This window comes from Leptonychotes weddellii, chromosome 3, assembly GCF_054177405.1.
Source record: "Leptonychotes weddellii isolate Sample4059 chromosome 3, ASM5417740v2, whole genome shotgun sequence".
NCBI lineage: Eukaryota > Metazoa > Chordata > Mammalia > Carnivora > Phocidae > Leptonychotes > Leptonychotes weddellii.
This window is the reverse complement of record NC_138371.1, coordinates 118,910,417-118,927,536: the sequence shown is the minus strand read 5'-3', so window position 1 is coordinate 118,927,536 and position 17,120 is coordinate 118,910,417. Positions and strand designations below refer to the sequence as shown.

At 42.8% G+C, this 17,120-nt stretch overlaps 1 long non-coding RNA gene across 2 annotated transcripts in view; it reads left to right on the top strand.

The window, feature by feature from the left end:
* The window catches only part of LOC145720628 (uncharacterized), a 24,377-nt gene extending 7,715 nt beyond the window's left edge, over nt 1–16,662 (top strand). Inside the window, exons 2-3 of one of the 2 annotated variants that reach the window (XR_014143739.1) lie at nt 12,888–12,983; nt 13,947–16,662. This is a non-coding gene — a long non-coding RNA (uncharacterized LOC145720628). Of the gene's footprint in view, nt 1–12,887; nt 12,996–13,946 lie in introns of both variants that reach the window. The other variant, XR_014143738.1, reaches the window with a different exon arrangement.
* Nucleotides 16,663–17,120: the final 458 nt, after the last annotated feature.

The following is a 17,120-nucleotide window of genomic DNA, read 5'->3' as shown; positions in this document are numbered from 1 at the left end:
CCACCCCCCACCACTCCAGCAACCCTCAGTTTGTTTCCTGAGATTAAGAATTCCTCATATCAGTGAGGTCATATGATACATGTCTTTCTCTGATTGACTTATTTTGCTGAGCATAATACCCTCCAGTTCCATCCACATCGTTGCAAATGGCAAAATTTCATTCCTTTTAATGTCCATCGACAGATGAATGGATAAAGAAGATGTGGTATATATATATACAATGGAATATTATGCAGCAAAGATATAATTTGTGTGTGTGTGTGTGTGTGTGTTTGTTTCTGGTGTTTGTAGCCTTCTTGAGTTTGTGGTTTGATGTCTTTTTATAACTTTTGGAGAATTCTTAGCTATTCCTGTCTTTCCTGGGATTCCACACACATTAGGCCATTTTCTTATACTCTTCTCCTATACATCTATACTTCATACTTTCTTCTGTATTTTCCTTCCTTTTGTCTTTCCTTGCTTCAGTCTGGACACTTTCTTTTGATATTATCTAGTCAACAAGTTCTCTTTTGAGATAATTTTATAATTTCAGGTATTACATTTTTCACTTCTAGAATTCTCTGATTTAAAAAAAAATGTAGTTTCTAAGTTTTTAGCTCTTGGCCAATATTCTCCATCTTTTTTTTTTTTTAATTCTGAAAACATACTAACTATAGTTATTCTAAAGTCAGTGCTTGATAACTTCATTATGAGGATTTCCTTTAGGCCAGTTTCTATTGTTTTCCTCTTGGGTCCCTGACAAGTTTTCTTCTCATATGTCTGGTCATGTGTGTATGTATGTTAAAATATTTGTAATATAAAATTTGCTATTGTAACTATTTTAAGTGTACAATTCATTAATTCCAATCACATGTTCTACAACCATCACCACTATCTATTTGCAAAACTTTTTCATCACCCCAAACAGAAACTCTGTACCCACTAAGAAATAACTCTCCCATTCCTCCTTTCCCTCAGCCTCTGGTAACTGCTAATCTATTTTCTGTCTTTATGTATCTGCCTGTTCTAGATATTGCATGTAAGTGAGATCACACAATATTTGTCCTTTTTTGTCTGGCTTATTTCACTCAGCATCATGTTTTCAAGGTTCATTCATCTTGCAGCATGCGTCAGAACTTTATATCTCTTTAAGGCTGAATACTATTCCATTGTATGTATAATCACATTTTGTTTATCCATTCATCTGTTGATGGATACTTGGGTTGTTTCCACCTTTTGGCTGTTGTGAATGATGCTGCTATGAACATTGGTGTGCAAGTATCTGTGTCTTTGTTTTCTTTTTTTTTTTGTATATACCTATAAGTGGCATTACTGGGTCACATGGTAATTCTATATTTAAATTTCTAAAGGAATTTCCAAACCATTTTCCACAGTGTCTGCAGAATTTTACATTCCCAACAGCAATCTAAGAGGTTTCCAATTCCTCTGCATTCTTGTCAACACTTGTTATTTATTTATTTATTTATTTATTTATTCAATTAAAGCCATCCTATTAGATATGAAGCAGTATCTCATTGTGGTTATGATTTGCATTTACCTAGTGACTAATGATATTGAGCATCTTCTCATGTGCTTATTGACCATTTGTATATCTTCTCTGGAGAAATATCTATTCAGGATCTTTGCCCATTTTTTATATTGGGTTGGTTGTCTGTTAGTTGTTGAGTTATAGGAATTCTTTATATAGTCTGGATATTACATCCTTATTACATAAATGGCTTACAAACACTTTCTCCCATTCTGTAAAGTTTTTTCTCACTCTGTTAATAGTGTTCTTTGAGGCACACATTTTTAATTTTGATGAAGTCCAATTTATTTTTTCTTTTGTTACCTGTGCTTTTCGTGTCATATTTTTTAAAGATTTTGTATTTTTTTTTTTTTTTGAGTAATCTCTACACCCAACATGGGGCTTGAACTTACAAGCCCCAGATCAAAAGTTACATGCTCCACTGACTGAGCCAGCCAGGAGCCCCTACTGTGATATTTAAAGAAATCATGGCCAAATCCAAGGTCATGAAGATTTGTCCCTATGTTTTCTTCTAAGAGTTTTATAGTTTTAGCTCTTATGTTTATCCATTTTTAGTTAATTTTGTATATAGTGGTAAGGTAAGGGTCCAATTTCATTTTTTTGCATGTGGATATTCAATTTTCCCAGCACTATTTGTTGAAGAGCCTATTCTTTCCCCCATTAAATGGTCTTGACCCTGTTGTGAGAAATCAATCGACCATAGATGTAAGGGTTTATTTCTGGGCTCTCAATTCTACTCCATTGGCTTACATATCTCTCCTTACACTAGTACTGAACTGTTATTTTGTAGTAGGTTTTGAAATTGGGAAGTGTGGGTCTTTCAACTTTGTTCTTTTTCAAGATAGTTTTAGCTACTTGGAGTCCTTTGAAATTTCACATGAATTTTAGGATGACATTTTCCATTTCTGTAAAAATTGCTGTTGGGATTTTGATAATGATGGTATTGAATCTCTAGATCACTTTGGATATTGTCATTTAACAGTATTAAATTTTCCAAACCAATGACCATAGGATATGTTTCCGTTTATTTAGGTCTTATTTAATTTCTTCAATAATGTTTGGCAGTTTTCAGTGTACAAGTCTTGTGTCTCCTTGGTTAAATTCATCCCTATATATTTTATTCTTTTTGATTTGTAAGTGGCATTGTTTTCCTTCAGATTGTTCATTGCTAGAATATAGAAATACAAGTGATTTTTTGTTCTTCATTATATATGCTATTACATTGTTGATTTTTTTTTTTTTTAGCTCTAATCATTCTTTACATGGATTCTTTAGAGTTTTCTGTATATCAGATCATGTCATCTGCAAATAGAGATGATTTCACTTCTTCCTTTCCAATTTGGATGCCTTTTATTTCTTTTTACTGCTTTATTGCTCTGGCTTAGTACTATGTTGAATAGAAGTGGCAAAAATAGGCATCCTTATCTTGTCCCTGATCTTAGGGGAAAGATTTCAGTCTTTCACCACTGAGTATGGTGTTAGCTGTGGGATTTTCTATGTGGCCTTTCACATGTTGATGAATTTCTCTTCTATCCTTAATTTTTTTGTGTGTTTTTATCAAAGGTGTTGAATTTTGTCAAATATCTTTTCTGTATCAATTGAGGTGATCATGTGAATTTATTTCTTCATTCTATTAATGTGGTATATTATATTGACTGATTTTCATATGTTGAGCCACTCTTCCATTTTTGGGATGAATCCTACTTGATCATTGTACACAATCTTATTTTTTTTTTTTTTTTGTACACAATCCTTTTAATATGCTGTTGAATTCAGTTTGCTGGTATTCTGTTGAAGATTTTTGCATCTACGTTCATAAGAGATTATTGGTCTGTAATTTTCTCTTCTTGTAGTGTTTTTTTTTATGGCTTTGGTATTAGGATAATGCTGTCTTCATAAAATGAGTTTGGAAGTGTTCTTCCTCTTTAGTCTTTTGGAAGCATTTGAGAAGGATTGGTGTTAATTCTTCTTTAAGTTTGGTTGAATTTGCCAGTAAGCCATCTGGTCCAGGACTTTTCTTTGCTGGAAGGTTTTTGATTACTAATTCAATCTTTTTTTCTTGTTATGTGTTGAGATTTTCTATTTCTTCATGAATCAGTTTAGATAATTTGTATGTTTCAAGAAATTTGTCCATTTCTTATAAGATATTTAATCTGCTGGCATACAGTTGTTCATAGTATTCAGAAAACACAGTGTGTGTGGATTTTGGAAATTTATTGAGGCTTCCTTTGTGAAATTGCAGGTAGCAGATTTTGGAGAATATTTCATGATTATTTGAAAAGACTGTTTTCTGTGTTTCAGGTAGAATTCTGTAGATCAAACCTTGGGCTTACCAATTATATTATTAAACTTTTGATATTTTTCTACTTTTCTTTTTTTTTTTTTGGTCTATTTGCCTTATCGGTTTCTGAAAAAGATTATTGAATTTCCAGCCAAAGCTGTTGTTCTATTGCATTCTTTTTGGACTTGTTCTTTTATGTTGTGAGATCACATTGGTTAAGTGCACATATATTCACATTCATTTTATCTTCTATGCTTCTTGAGCATTTTACCAAAGTATAATGTCCCCTTTTTCCCATTAAATTCTATATTATGATTATTAATTATGCTGGCTTAGTTTTGGTTCAGATTTTCTTGGTTATCTTTTTTATTTCTTTATGATTTTTTAAAAGTGTGCCCTGCAAATAGCAAAATGCTAAATTTAAGAAATCCAAAACTGATTGGTGAGTTCAACTCATGTACATCTGTACAGTTACTGCTATATTAGGACTTATTTCTGCTAATTTATTTTGTGTTTTCTATTTATGCTATTTTATTTTTATTTTTTTCTTGCTTCCATTATTTTTCTTGTGCTGACTTAAAGCCATTAATTTTATTTATGTTCTTCTTATGGTTACCCCCTAGCTTATCAAAATCATGCTTATGTCCATTTTTCCTATAATTTCATAAGCTAATCATATCAATATTTTTTGCCTTGAATGAGATACTTATCTTTATACACTCCTGGCTCCTTTTGGCAATTGCTTTTATTAATCCACAGTGCCATTTTGACATCATCTGGATTTAATTCTGGATTGTTATGAATATATTTTTGTTTTTCTTCTTTTCAAAATTTTTTTTCACTTAGACAACTTTACTGAGTTATGTATTCATCCTTACTTCCAATATATCATGGCATCTTCCTGGATTTACTTTTTTCTTTTCTTTTCTTTCTTTTTTTTTTTTTTTGTCGCAGTGTTCCTTCTGGGACTATTTTCAAAGAGGGTCTATGTGTGGTTAAACTTTAAGTCCTGTATTACTGAAAATATCTTAATTTCATCCTTAAATGACAATTTGAGGATATGAAATTCTAGATCCAAAGTTCTTTGTCTTTAGCACTTTGAAAATACTGTTTCAATGTCTTCTTCTAGGGTTATTGATGAGGAATTTTTTGTGAATCTGATTCTTCTTACTTTGTCTATAATCCATTTTTACTCCTAGAAGCTATTGGAGTTTTCTCTTAGACTCTGATGTCCCTAAGTTTCATGTCCGTATATGAGCTTTTTTTCTTATTTAACCCATTTGGCACTGCAGGAGCAATTTCTATCCAAAGTGTTATGAGTTTATTTCAATTTTGGAAAATTTTTAGTAATAATTTCTTCAAACACTCCTTCCCCTCTATTTTTTTCTCTCCTTTTTAGGGATTCCTACCATGTGAGTATTGGTTATTCTACTTCTACACTCCGTATCTTCTTAAATTTTCAACATCATTTTCCATCTTTTTATCCTTTCTGAGGTCTACTTGGAACGCCCTGGACTTAATCTTCTGGCTTAGTAATTTGTTTCTTGGCTGCTCTCCAACCCATTTATTGAGCTCTTTATTTTAACTAAAATACTTTCATCCCCAGTGTGCTGGTTAATTATGTGTCAACTTGACTAGGCTATGGTGCTCAGTGGTTTGGACAAACACTAGTCTAGATGTTGCTGTGAAGGTATTCTGTAGACGTGCTTAATGTCTACAAACAGTTGACTAAGTAAAGGAGATGACCCTCAACAATGTGAATCAGGTAACGGCCTTTAGAACACAAACTGAGGATCCCCAGAGAAGAAGGAACTCTGCTTCAAGATGTAACAAAGAAATTCTGTCTGAGTTTCTAGGCTGCCAGCCTGCCTTTTGGATTTTGAACTCAGGATTCATTTTAACTCTTGCCTGAGTTTCTAGACTGCTGGCCTTTCCAGCAGATTTCAGATCTGCTGGCCCCAACAGTCACTGAGCCAATTCTTTAAAGTAAATCCTCTCTCTCTCTCTCCCCCCTATTGGTTCTGTTTTTTTCTGGAGAAGCCAGGCTGACACACCCATTAACTCTACTTTCTCATTTTTAAAATTTATAACTGCCTGCTCCTTCGTAATTTCAATATCCTCCCTTATCTCTGAGGATATTTACTCTGCTTCTTTCAGACTCTTTTTCTGTGTTCATTAAATCTGCTTCCTCTCGTGTAGGCTGTTCAATGAGCTGTTGTTCTTATTTAATGGCTCGTTATTTTCCCCTGTGAACCACATTCCCTTGGAAATACTTCAAGAGCCCTTTTCTATTTGTATCTTTTTCCTAACCGGGTGACCTTGCTCCCCAGGGACCTCTTACCTTGGGCTGCTCTGACGTTACCCTTCGATTCTAGTGGGCACTGGGCTGGGCTGGCATTGCTCTGTTTCTATTCCATTTGGGTAATGGGGCAGATACTGATCTTCCCAGGACAATATTGGGAAAAAGGGCAGAAACTGAAAGTGTTCCTTCCCACCCAGGCTCATCCATGGCACTGGCTCTCCTTTAATGTAGGTGCCATTTCTCCTCCACACAGCGACCCAACCACACTCTGTGCTCCCAAGTGGGTCTCACAGTTGTGATGTCAGGTTTGGGGCCTCACCAAATTCCTTCCTGCTCCTGTGGTATCCCAGAGTTTGGTGTAGGGGAGGAAGCAGTGACCCGTATTAGCTTCCCATCTTATTGGCACTCTTTCAGTCACTCTCCTGCTTGGACTGACTGATGGATTGACTAGCTGATGGAGGAGCCAATGGATGTACAGGATCTCCTGTCTTACAACAGGCCAGTGAGCCTTGATTGTGAGTGGGAATTTCCTATTTCTTCATTCTGAGCAGGAAAATAACCTTACCAACTCAGCCTCACAAATAAAAATTCACTAAAAAGCTGGATAATGTGGCAAACCCACAACAATCTTGTTAGAGCTAACAGATCAGGTATGCGGGAGATGGAGGAAGGTGAGGGAGACAGGGCATCTTGTTTTGTGACCACCTCTGTTAGTGCCACCTGGGCTGGGACCTGGTTTCTTACATCAGTGGGCAGAGTAGACAAGTGCTTCTCTCCAGACTTGACTACCTCCCTTAGCCCATGGAGGGCATTTTCAGTGCTCTGGGATATGGCTGCTACCACCCACTTAATTGGTGTCACCCCGAATGCCCAAAGCTGTCTTTATATTTGGGCATTGTGCATGCCTGCTGTGTAAATATGAGCGCACTGCAAGGTTAATCATCAGGAGGCTCCTCCTTGGAGCTCGTGGAAAATCCCTAGATCTGCTACCTGAGACCAAGAATTTCTCTTAGAGACGGGCAAGCTCTTGGGGTAGGCTGTGCTGGCTTGAGTGAGGCTCTTTCTATACGGATGAGAATTCCAGGTCATGCTCTGTATATCCACGCAATGTTCTGGTCCAGATGTAGGCAGGGGACTGGTGAGCTACCCGGAGGAACTCCAACTCTGTCAGATTTCATAGTACGTAAGAAGGGGGAGCAGATACTTAAAAATTACAATTAAGCTCTCTAGCTGGTGAGTATAGCTGCAGGTCATGCGTAGTGGGGAGTGAAATGGTTTAGAAAAAGTATGTCACCTGCCCTTCATATGGCACGTTTTTAAGTCTCTGGTAACAATCATAACAACTACCAGTTGTAAGAACTTTGTGCCAGGAAATGTGCTAAGTGTTTATCTGGATTGTCTCTTTACGGCACCCCAAAATCATGAGATTATCATAGTTATTAATCCCATTAGACAGATGCCACATATGGGAATTAGACAGACTAATTTGTCCTGTGTCACACTAAGCGAGTGGCCAAGCTGGTCTGCGTGACTCTGGAGTCTTGTGCTGAACCACAAGCCATATTGCTGCTCAGAGCCCTGGCCCTTTTGTTTGAAGGGTGGACTGCTCATTATGTGTTAATCAGCATTTCCCATTAGAAGACTTGCATTTGTACCTTTACTGAATTGCTTATTCAACAGGCCTTTATTAGTGTAGCATCTGGTTCTAGAAGATTGAGTGTTAAAAAAGCAGCAAATGTAATGGAGTAGCAGAGACCTTTAACAGGGCTCCTTTCTTCTGCTGCCATGTTGGCATTTTGCTCCTGGGCCTGTTTCATTTTTCCTTGGCAATGAGCTGGAATACATCAGTGGGGACAGACACCGCCACAGAGCTGCTGCCCCAGGTCAGGGGGTAAAATGGTCAGACCTCTGCTGCCTTGGGGGAGTAAGGAAGCCACAGGTGACCTTCAGAAATTCAGCTGCGTGTTTAGTTAGCTTCTTTGAGCCCCCACCCGCCGCCCCCCGTGAGCAAAGATGCAAGTTTCACCTCGATTTTTGTTTGCTTTTGGTATTTTTCTCATATGGGTCTGATGATCCTGAGCTTGTGTCTTTGATCTGCTTTACTGATTCACACTGTGTCTTTCTGAAGTGGAGGGAGTAGAATGTTTCAAGCCAGGCACCTTTTCTGTTTCTCTTAAGCCCAGGTATGTTTACATAGGAACTGAATCATGTGCTTCTTATTCACGTTGGATTTACCCGTGTGGACTCTCCTGGATATGTTGAGGAAGCCAGCGAAATCATTCTGTGCATTTTCTCTTTGAACCCAGAAGCTGTATTTAGCCAAAGCTAGATGGAACTGTTGCCGAGGGTGGAGTGGGGCTGAAGGAGTGCATGGTGATATTGTGAGATTTTATTTTGCAAAGCTGGTCCTAAGCCTACTAAAGCAACTCCTTCTGGCACTTACTTGGGAACGTTTGAAGGACACTCCTTACAAGGCAGACCCTGAACACAAGAATGAGGAATAGAGGAAAAGAGATATAAATAAACCTAACTATGTCACCTAATAAGATCTGGAAGTCAAAAAGGTTGGACTCCAATTTGGGATGGAGTCGGAATGGATTCCTTTGTTCAGTTCATCCTGAAAAATGTATTTGTACAATCTTCTCTTTCAAAGAGTACCTTTCAGATAATATGGGGGTGGCGTTGGGGGGGGTGAGAAAAGGCCTCAATGATGTGATGTCATTTCGATTCCCTTTTCAATGAAAATGTCAACCTTTTTTCATGAACTAGGTTCCAATCTATCAAAACTCTGAGAACAACAGGGAGACATCACCACCTGGCTACAGGTGTAAAGTTGGGGCAAGCATCTGTTCCTATCTTGTTTCCTGATGTATTTTCAAGTCCTGCACACCAGTTGGGGTAATAAAGAAAGCACTTGAGGTCGGCTAAGCAGTTTTCTCTAAGTTGTGGGCTTTTGAGCCTTGCTGGCTGAGCCTTTGCGGCAGGCCGAGGCTGGTCGATTGTCTTGCCAGCTTACAAAAGAGAAAGTAGGTGTCTCGGCGGGAGCGGAGTACGACCATCGTCTTCACGGGGCTGTGTGTACGAGGGACATGAATAGAAGCAGGTTTCAGTGGAAGCCTTACGATTGAGCTTTTTGCTTTTATTATTTGGTTTCCATGGTAAGTCTTTTCAAAAGAGTAGGATTACAGTGTCTTTTACATACCCAGGGTAGTATGAGGAGCGATGCCGTGCATCAGCAGAGGGCTTGAGAGTTTACAAAGTAAGCTTGTGTGAAATGCCTCATTTGATCCCCACTAGAGCCCATTATGGTCATTCCCATTTTGCAGAAGAAGACATTGAGGCCCAGAGAGGCTAAATGGCTTACTCCTGGTGGCACAGAGAAAATGTAGCAATGTCAGGTGTTGACAGAGGCTGGGTGTGGATTTCAGAGGGTGCTGTGCCTAGCCCAGGGTTGGAGGCAACATCTCAGGATCAGTAGCCGCTTCCGCCCCGCAAACCCAATTGTGTACCCACGATTAGATGAGTTCTTAAATGGGAGCGGTACCTGCGGAGGGCATTTGGAAATGTGTGGGAGCTTTTTAGCTTCAGTCATTTGGCCGGCGGGGGGCGGGGGGAGAGGAGGGAAAAACCATTTATATTTAGAGATGGGGACCAGGGATTTAAATATCCTACTACACGCAGGGCTGTCCCATGAAATGAAGACTTCCGTCCAAATTTTCAATAACATTGCTGTCCAGAAACACAGAAGAGCATCTTTTCCATCTTTAAAAAAAATACATATGGAGTTTATACATATGATTATGTTTGAGCTAAAGAGGTCTCCCCTGCTCGAAGAAACGTTTGAAAGTGCCTGGGCTGGCTGTCCTTTGCAGTACCTCCAGTTCTAAACTCCCACTACTCCCTGTGTCCTTGTTTCTGGCTTGCCCCAAACCTACCCCAGACAGGGGCTCTGGCCTCTCACTGGTCTGAAATTCTGAGATGGAAACACCGAAAGCTGAATATCATTAAAACGTGCAGGTGGCTTGGGCTCTGTGATGGGGACTGGATCATGCCAGTCTGAATCACTCAGGTCAGAGATCCTCAAGTCCTCTCTGCTCACAAAGGGGAATCTTGCTGCAAATGCTGTGATTCTGCAGACAACCAGTTACAGATGTGGGCACCAGGGGCACCAGCTTTCCTCCCTCCCCTGCCGAGAAGACCCGGTGCTCACAGAGTCTTCCATCTTCTCGAAAGCTGCTCTTCCGCACAGGATGAGATTTTTCAGCTGGAAGTGTTAAACTTGGGGGTGGCTGGGGAGAGGGTGTTGCACATGCAGGAACCCGTCTGTCACAGCCATGAGCTGGTGAGAGCTGAGATGTGACAGTTTATTCGCAAAGCCCGAGAGTGAAGCTGGCAGCATCTCAACCCTCGGATCGCCCTGGCCGGCAGGGCTTCCTTACATCTGCTGCTGTCTGCCTCCCCGCAGGAGCTGGGCGCCGCTGGAGAAGCCTGGCATTCGCTCACCAACTCTTAGTTACACTTGGTGATAGAGAGAGGCAGCACCGTAGGTCAGGCTGGAAAGAGAACGCTCTTCAGTGCTGCCTTAAGAATCCTCCCAGATATCCCCTTTTGAGCACACCGCACACCCCACAAGAGCCCCATGAGTAGGTGTGGTTATTTCCACTTTACAGATGAGGAAGCACCCAAGACCCCACAGCTTCTAGGCAGTGCGGCCAGGTTCCCACCCACGGCTGCCTGTGCTGAGCTAGCCTGCCTCTGTGAGCTTGAGGCGGCCATAGATCTCCGGGGGCCGTTTTCTTCTGCAAGGACTGCTGGGGTTGTGAGGGGCGAGTAGCCCAGACTCCATGGATGTCTTGCTCGAGGTCAGAGCCTCTTGATTTGGCTGGTGCCTGGCATGTAGGATGTGCTTAGCAGCTCCTGTTGAATGAGTATGCTGGAAGTCTAGGCTTCCTTCACATATCTGTGCCGTGCCAATAATCACATTTTGTTTTAAATTCTACCACCTAGCTGCCTTGCAGACGAAGCAGCCTCTGGATCTGGGGCGGGGAGTTTTAGGACTGCGGGCAGGGGCCATAGCTTTTACAGCAATGGAGCACAGGGGATGGATAATATACAGGTAGAGTGACTAGAGAGGTGAGCTGACTGAAGCAGCTGAGGCCCATGTGAGGTCATATTTCACAAATACAGTAGCCTAAAAGGCTCTATATACTGCCTGGTCTCTGCCCCTCTTGGATACAGGGCTGGGACCAGGTAGAGCAAATGAGGCATTATTGGCTCCAGGCGCAAGTTTAAGGCGGAGCCAAAGAGCTCTGCTCTCAAGAAGAATAAAGTTGTAATACACTACGTTTAAAAATCTAAATCAGTGCAAAATTTAAGGAAAGGCAGAAACAGTCGCACCAGTGCTTGGGCTAAGCCATATTAGAGCCTGAGGCAAAAGGGAGAATTCCTCATACTGATTCTGTCTTTATTAAAAATACTTATAGTTTGCTTATCATGGATTTTTGCATGAATTTTGATTTTTAAAAATATTGCATTAAAATATAATTTATCTTGATTCCTGAGCTTTTTGGTGCCCCTTACTTTTGCACCTGAGGTGAATGCCTCACTCTCCTTACCCTAGTCCCAAGCCCCGGCCGTGCCCTTGGGTCCTCCCACTGTGCCCTTGTACTCCTCCAGCTGGACAGTGCTTCATGCTGTGCTCCAGACATGGCAAGTACTTAGGCCACAGGGCCTTTGCTCATGCCATTCTCCTTTCCAGGCCCTCCCTTCCCCCACATACCTGAATGGCTCTGTCTCCACCTCTTTTAAATCTTTGCTCCTTTATTTGTTTACTATTCTTTGTCCTATTCCTGTCCACTCTAGTGTAGGTCCTATGAGGGCAGGTGTTTTATCATGTGGTAGATGCTCAGTAAATAGTTGATGCACAAAAGAATAAAGGAAATATGAGGAACAGGTCCACCTGTTGAGGAGTCTAAAAGCCATAATGAGGAGTTTTATTCTGAGGGATAATAACCATTGTAGGCTTCTGAAAAAAGAAATCACTATCTATAGCTACTATTTCCATGTGCAGGCACTCTGCAAAGTACTTCTAAGATATATTTTCTCCTTAAATCCTCCCCGCAGCCCTCTTCCCCAACGTTTTACAGGTGAAGAAAGTGAAACACAGAAAGGAGCACGTCCAAACACAAGGGTCGTGGATTTACCTGTAGATCTGTCTGAGCTTCCGTGAGGGTCCTTGTTTGTAGGATGCGTTAGATAGAGAAGAGACAGATTGGAAGTCCATGGAAAACCAAGGAAGTAACGTGGGAGGTGAGAGAGGCCACAGTGCAGAACAATTTCCGTTTCCCCCCTGTCTCTTCTCCGATGCCTGTCCACAGGGCACAAAGTCCGGGACGGATGACGTGGGCTGATCGCCAGTCACTAGAGAGGAGGCCAGAACTGGGCCAAAAGTGGCTGGCAGACTAGTGAGCAAGGCCACTGGACTGAGCTCTGTTGACAAGTATGCATTCAGAATTTCTCTTTAAATGAGATTTTAATCAGATTAGCAATGTCATCTTTTGTAATAACAAACAAACCTGTGCTTACTTCTGACTCCGGCTTACTAACCAGGGCCTTGCCAGCAGCTGTCCCGTCGGACCGGGCGGCCTGGGAGTCTCTCAGAGCTCTCTGGGGCACAGTGGTACAGTTGTACCAAGCACAGCCCTTAGGTATCCCAGAAAACCTGGGTGCACTTTGGTTCTGTATATGACTTTGCCTCCCGGTGCCTATTTCTTCAGGGTGTGGTGGTGACAATCCCTTTCTCGCGGGCTGTTGAGAGGATTAAATGGGATCGTTTCTACAGAGCGCCTAGCGGGACGCCCAGCATGCAGGAGGTACCGCACGATGTTCGTGTCCTTTACTCTTTGTTGTTGTTTGTCCTAGTTTGTAGGCTGGTCAGTAGGCCGTAGGAAAAGGTGGAGGGCAAGAGCTGAGAGTCCAATGCCGTCTGGTAAACACTGATCAATAGGGCTAGAGGCGACCCTCAAATATGGTCCCTTGATTATAGAGGCACACATTTAAAAGTGGTATAGGATAGGGGCGCCTGGGTGGCTCCGTCAGTTAAGCGTCTGCCTTCAGCTCAGGTCAAGATCGCAGGGTCCTGGGATCGGGCGGCGTTGGGCTTCCTGCTCAGCGGGGAGCCTGCTTCTCCCCCTCCCTCTGCCGCTCCCCCTGCTTGTGCTCACTCACTCACTCTGTCAAATAAATAAATAAAATCTTCTAAAAAAAAAAGTGATACAGGATGATAAAACGACATTTAAAGAATGATATAGCTCTAAGAAGGTCAAAGCACTTTACGCACATGATCTTATCAACCCTAGCAGAATCCCTGGGCAGGTACTGTCTGTCACCTCCATTTTCAAGAGGGGGAAGAGGCCCGGGAAGGACCAAAGACCCGTTTGGTCCCTGTTCAGCCCCGTCTCGTGAGCCCACATGGCAAGCAAGGGCCGTCTGGAAAGTCAATGCTGCCTTCTGAGTGCCCGCATGTCGAAAACTCCCCCTAATCTTAAGCACCTTAATAAAGCGATGCTTTCTTATGGGGGAAAGTAGAGCTTTCCAGGAAAGTTTTCTTGAGATGAATTACTGGAATAGCAACTTCATCTTATTAGAATTAACATGCTCTGGTAGAGCCCACAAGGGGATTTGCTTCATTCCAGAGTCCTGAGGGGGCAAGTTGAGACACGATTAGTCAGTATTAATGGATTCTGACTAATCCATGGGATCAAAATTATCCTGAATTTTTGTTTCTCTCTGCTCCTCCTTTTTCTTTTCTTTTCTTTGCTTTTTTTTTTTTTTAGTGTGGGTGGCACTATTGACCTACGGGCACTAAAATGGACAACTCTTTGGGATGAGTTTGGTTAAGAAGAGGAACCAAGGCACAAAGTTCAAGCACTACTGGAGAAAGCTGAACCCCATCTGGGGGAGGAGACTGTAAGTGCTCCCTGATGAAGAGAAAACAGCTTGCTATTTGTGGTAACATTGACCCTGACTGCAGACAACACAGTCATCAAGTGGCCACAGAGTATCTTCTCCTCAGTGTGTTAGATGGACAAAGGTGACCTTCATTCAGAAAGATGCTGGGGAGGCAGGGTGGAGGCTCAGGGTTGCCGAGCCGGGTTTGACTTGACCTCACCAGCTCATCATCCTGCCAACCGGAAGCAACAATCATTACAAAATAAGGTTGCTGGTCTGTGATCTCGACTGAACCCCTGGCACCCGATGGACCACAATTCCTGAAGCCACTCGAGACTTCTTCAGTTGTAACTGACATGTTCATCAACCCATTAAATAACCATCATACCATGGAGTTTTATATTCATTTATTCAACATGCATTTTTGTGCCTGGCTCTGTAAGAGACGCAAGTAATTTAAGGATGAGGGCGGCACAGAACACTTGCCCAGACGTTCTCTGATTTAATCCTCACAGCAATCTTAGGACGATGAGCATATATTGCTCCTGTTTTATAGGCGAGGTGACCAGAGCTTGGGGAGAAGACTAAAAATTGCCCAAAATCTCATGTATAGGGAGTAGACGGGAATCAAACTCATGTCTTCTGAAAACAAATCATTATGACGACAACTAGTGTTATTGAGCGTTAAGTATGTGCAGAGGTAGTGACTTCGTCCCTTTACATGTACAGGATGGCATCGAATTCTTGAAACAATCCCGTGAAGTAGGTGCTATTTTTATGGTACCCAGTTTGCAGATGAGCAAACACAGAAGGGTAGTTCAGGAGAGGAAGTAAGAGACAGAGCCCTTGCTGGTGGCCCAGCTGCAAAGGGGATCCCACTGGCCTCCGTGAGTAGGCCACGTGTTTGAGTTTCCCTTGGGGTGAATGTATCAGCCCTGATCTTTTCGAAATCTCTCTATTCGAACATTTAATGAGAACATGCCACTTTCTGGGCACACTTTCCGCCTGTCCACAGAAGTGGTCCTTTTCCGGCTCTGAGAGGACCGACACTGGGTGAGAGGGGTGCCGTCTGGTTGCTCTTGGCCTGTTGCTTTTGTAGGGGTTTCGGAAGGAGCTGCTGGTGGTCATAGTAACCACCACTCCCATCATCACGCTACTAACATTTTTTAAAGCACTTACCCCATGCTAAGCACTTGGCAAACATTAACTCATTGAATCCTCACAACATTCTTATTAGGTAACTACTGATATTATGCCCATTATATAGAGGGGTAAACTGAGGCCGACAGGGCCCAAGCAATGGGCATGGTTACTCTGCTGATAAGTGGCAAAGCGGGGCTACCTGGTAGACATCGGCGTTTCCCACCTCCCTGGGAAGGCTGCTGTAGTCTGAACTGGCTGGTCCAGCAGGAGCATCGTTTTGCATGCTGGGTCTCATCAATATTCAGTCCCAACAGGCTCTCCACAGGACCGCCTGCTCTGCCCAGAGCCCCTGCCTGCTCCCGGTGACCTTGGGCAGAGACTCTTCAGGGGTTTGGAGAAAGCCTCTCTGGAAGAACAGCTTCTGAGTGATCCTGTCAGAAAGGCACCTCTGGCTGGGGGAGGGACAAGTGAGGGCGGGTGGGCATATGGAGGAGGGAGTGACTCTGTCTGTCTCCAGGTGAGCAATTCAGTTTACTTATGGCTCCCCAATTATGCCGTTTTTCTGGTTTTATTCACTCAAAGGTAGACATAATTCAGGGGGGTTGGGGAAAAAGGCAGGGGGAGATACAGAGGGCTTATTTATCTGAGGTTAGAAGGGCAGGCTTAATGTTTTAAATGTAGTGGACCTCAGGCTGTGGGGTTGATGAGCCCCCTGACTGCTGGTCTGCTTCACATCTGTATTAGTTTGCTTGGACTACCGTAGGGGAGCACTGCAGACACAGGGCCTTAACAGAAATTTATTTTCTCCCAGTTCTGGAGGCTAGGAGGCCAAGATCAAGGTGCTGGCAGGGTTGATTTCTTCTGACGCCTCTCTCCTTGATGTGTAGATACCCGTCTTCTCCCTGTGTCTCTGACATGGTCTTCCCTCTGTGTGTATCTGTGACCAAATTTCCCCTTCTTATAAGGACACCAGTATTGTTGGATTGGGGCCCACCCCCAAAGACCTCATTTTAGCTTAATTATTTCCTCTTCTTCTTCTTTTTAACAAAATTACATTTTATTATGTTATAGTGTCAGTATTTTGAGTACAATCTCCCCTCTGTTCTCCAAGTTTTCTGTACTGTGGATCTTCTTCTTCTTCTTTTTTTAAACCTGCTTAATTACCTCTTCATAGACCCTGTTTCCAGTAGTGAGGTACTGGGGTTTAGGACTTCAACATATAAATTTTGAGGGGGAACACAATTCAGCCCATAGCCATATCAGAGCAGCGGCGATCCCTGGTGAGGAGTGGTTTTGGTTTCTCTGAGTCCGAATGAAAATGAAGTGGGAGGGACGCCTGGGTGGCTCAGTTGGTTAAGCAGCTGCCTTCGACTCAGGTCATGATCCTGGAGTCCTGGGATCGAGTCCCGCATCGGGCTCCCTGTTCACCGGGGAGCCTGCTTCTCCCTCTCTCTCCCCCTCTGCCGCTCCCCCTGCTTGTGCTCTCTCTCTGTCAAATAAATAAATAAAATCTTAATAATAATAAAAAAAGAAAATGAAGTGGGAGAACGGGATGGGCAGTCAACATGGCTCACTGACCGGTGGGGAGATCTGGGATAACCTCCTTCCCTGCTCCAGCTATGGGCCACCTGGAGACAAGCTGCTCGGGTCAGGCTTCAGAACTGGCGGGCAGATCTTGATTGTCCTTGGCTCCTCTGACGTGCACCGTAAGATTCTGCTGGGCTTCCTCCTCCAGTAGAGCCAAATGGGACAGGAGGAGTTGGAGCTGGTTCTGAGAGCAGAGGGCGTTGGACCAGAGGTAGCAGCTGAGATGGTGGAGGCCACACCACTCTTGCCTCCAGGCTGAGACTCACTTAGGGCCGGGCCAAAGTGGCCTTTGTCTGAGGTCCAAGGGGATTGTTGGTTTTGTGAGCAAA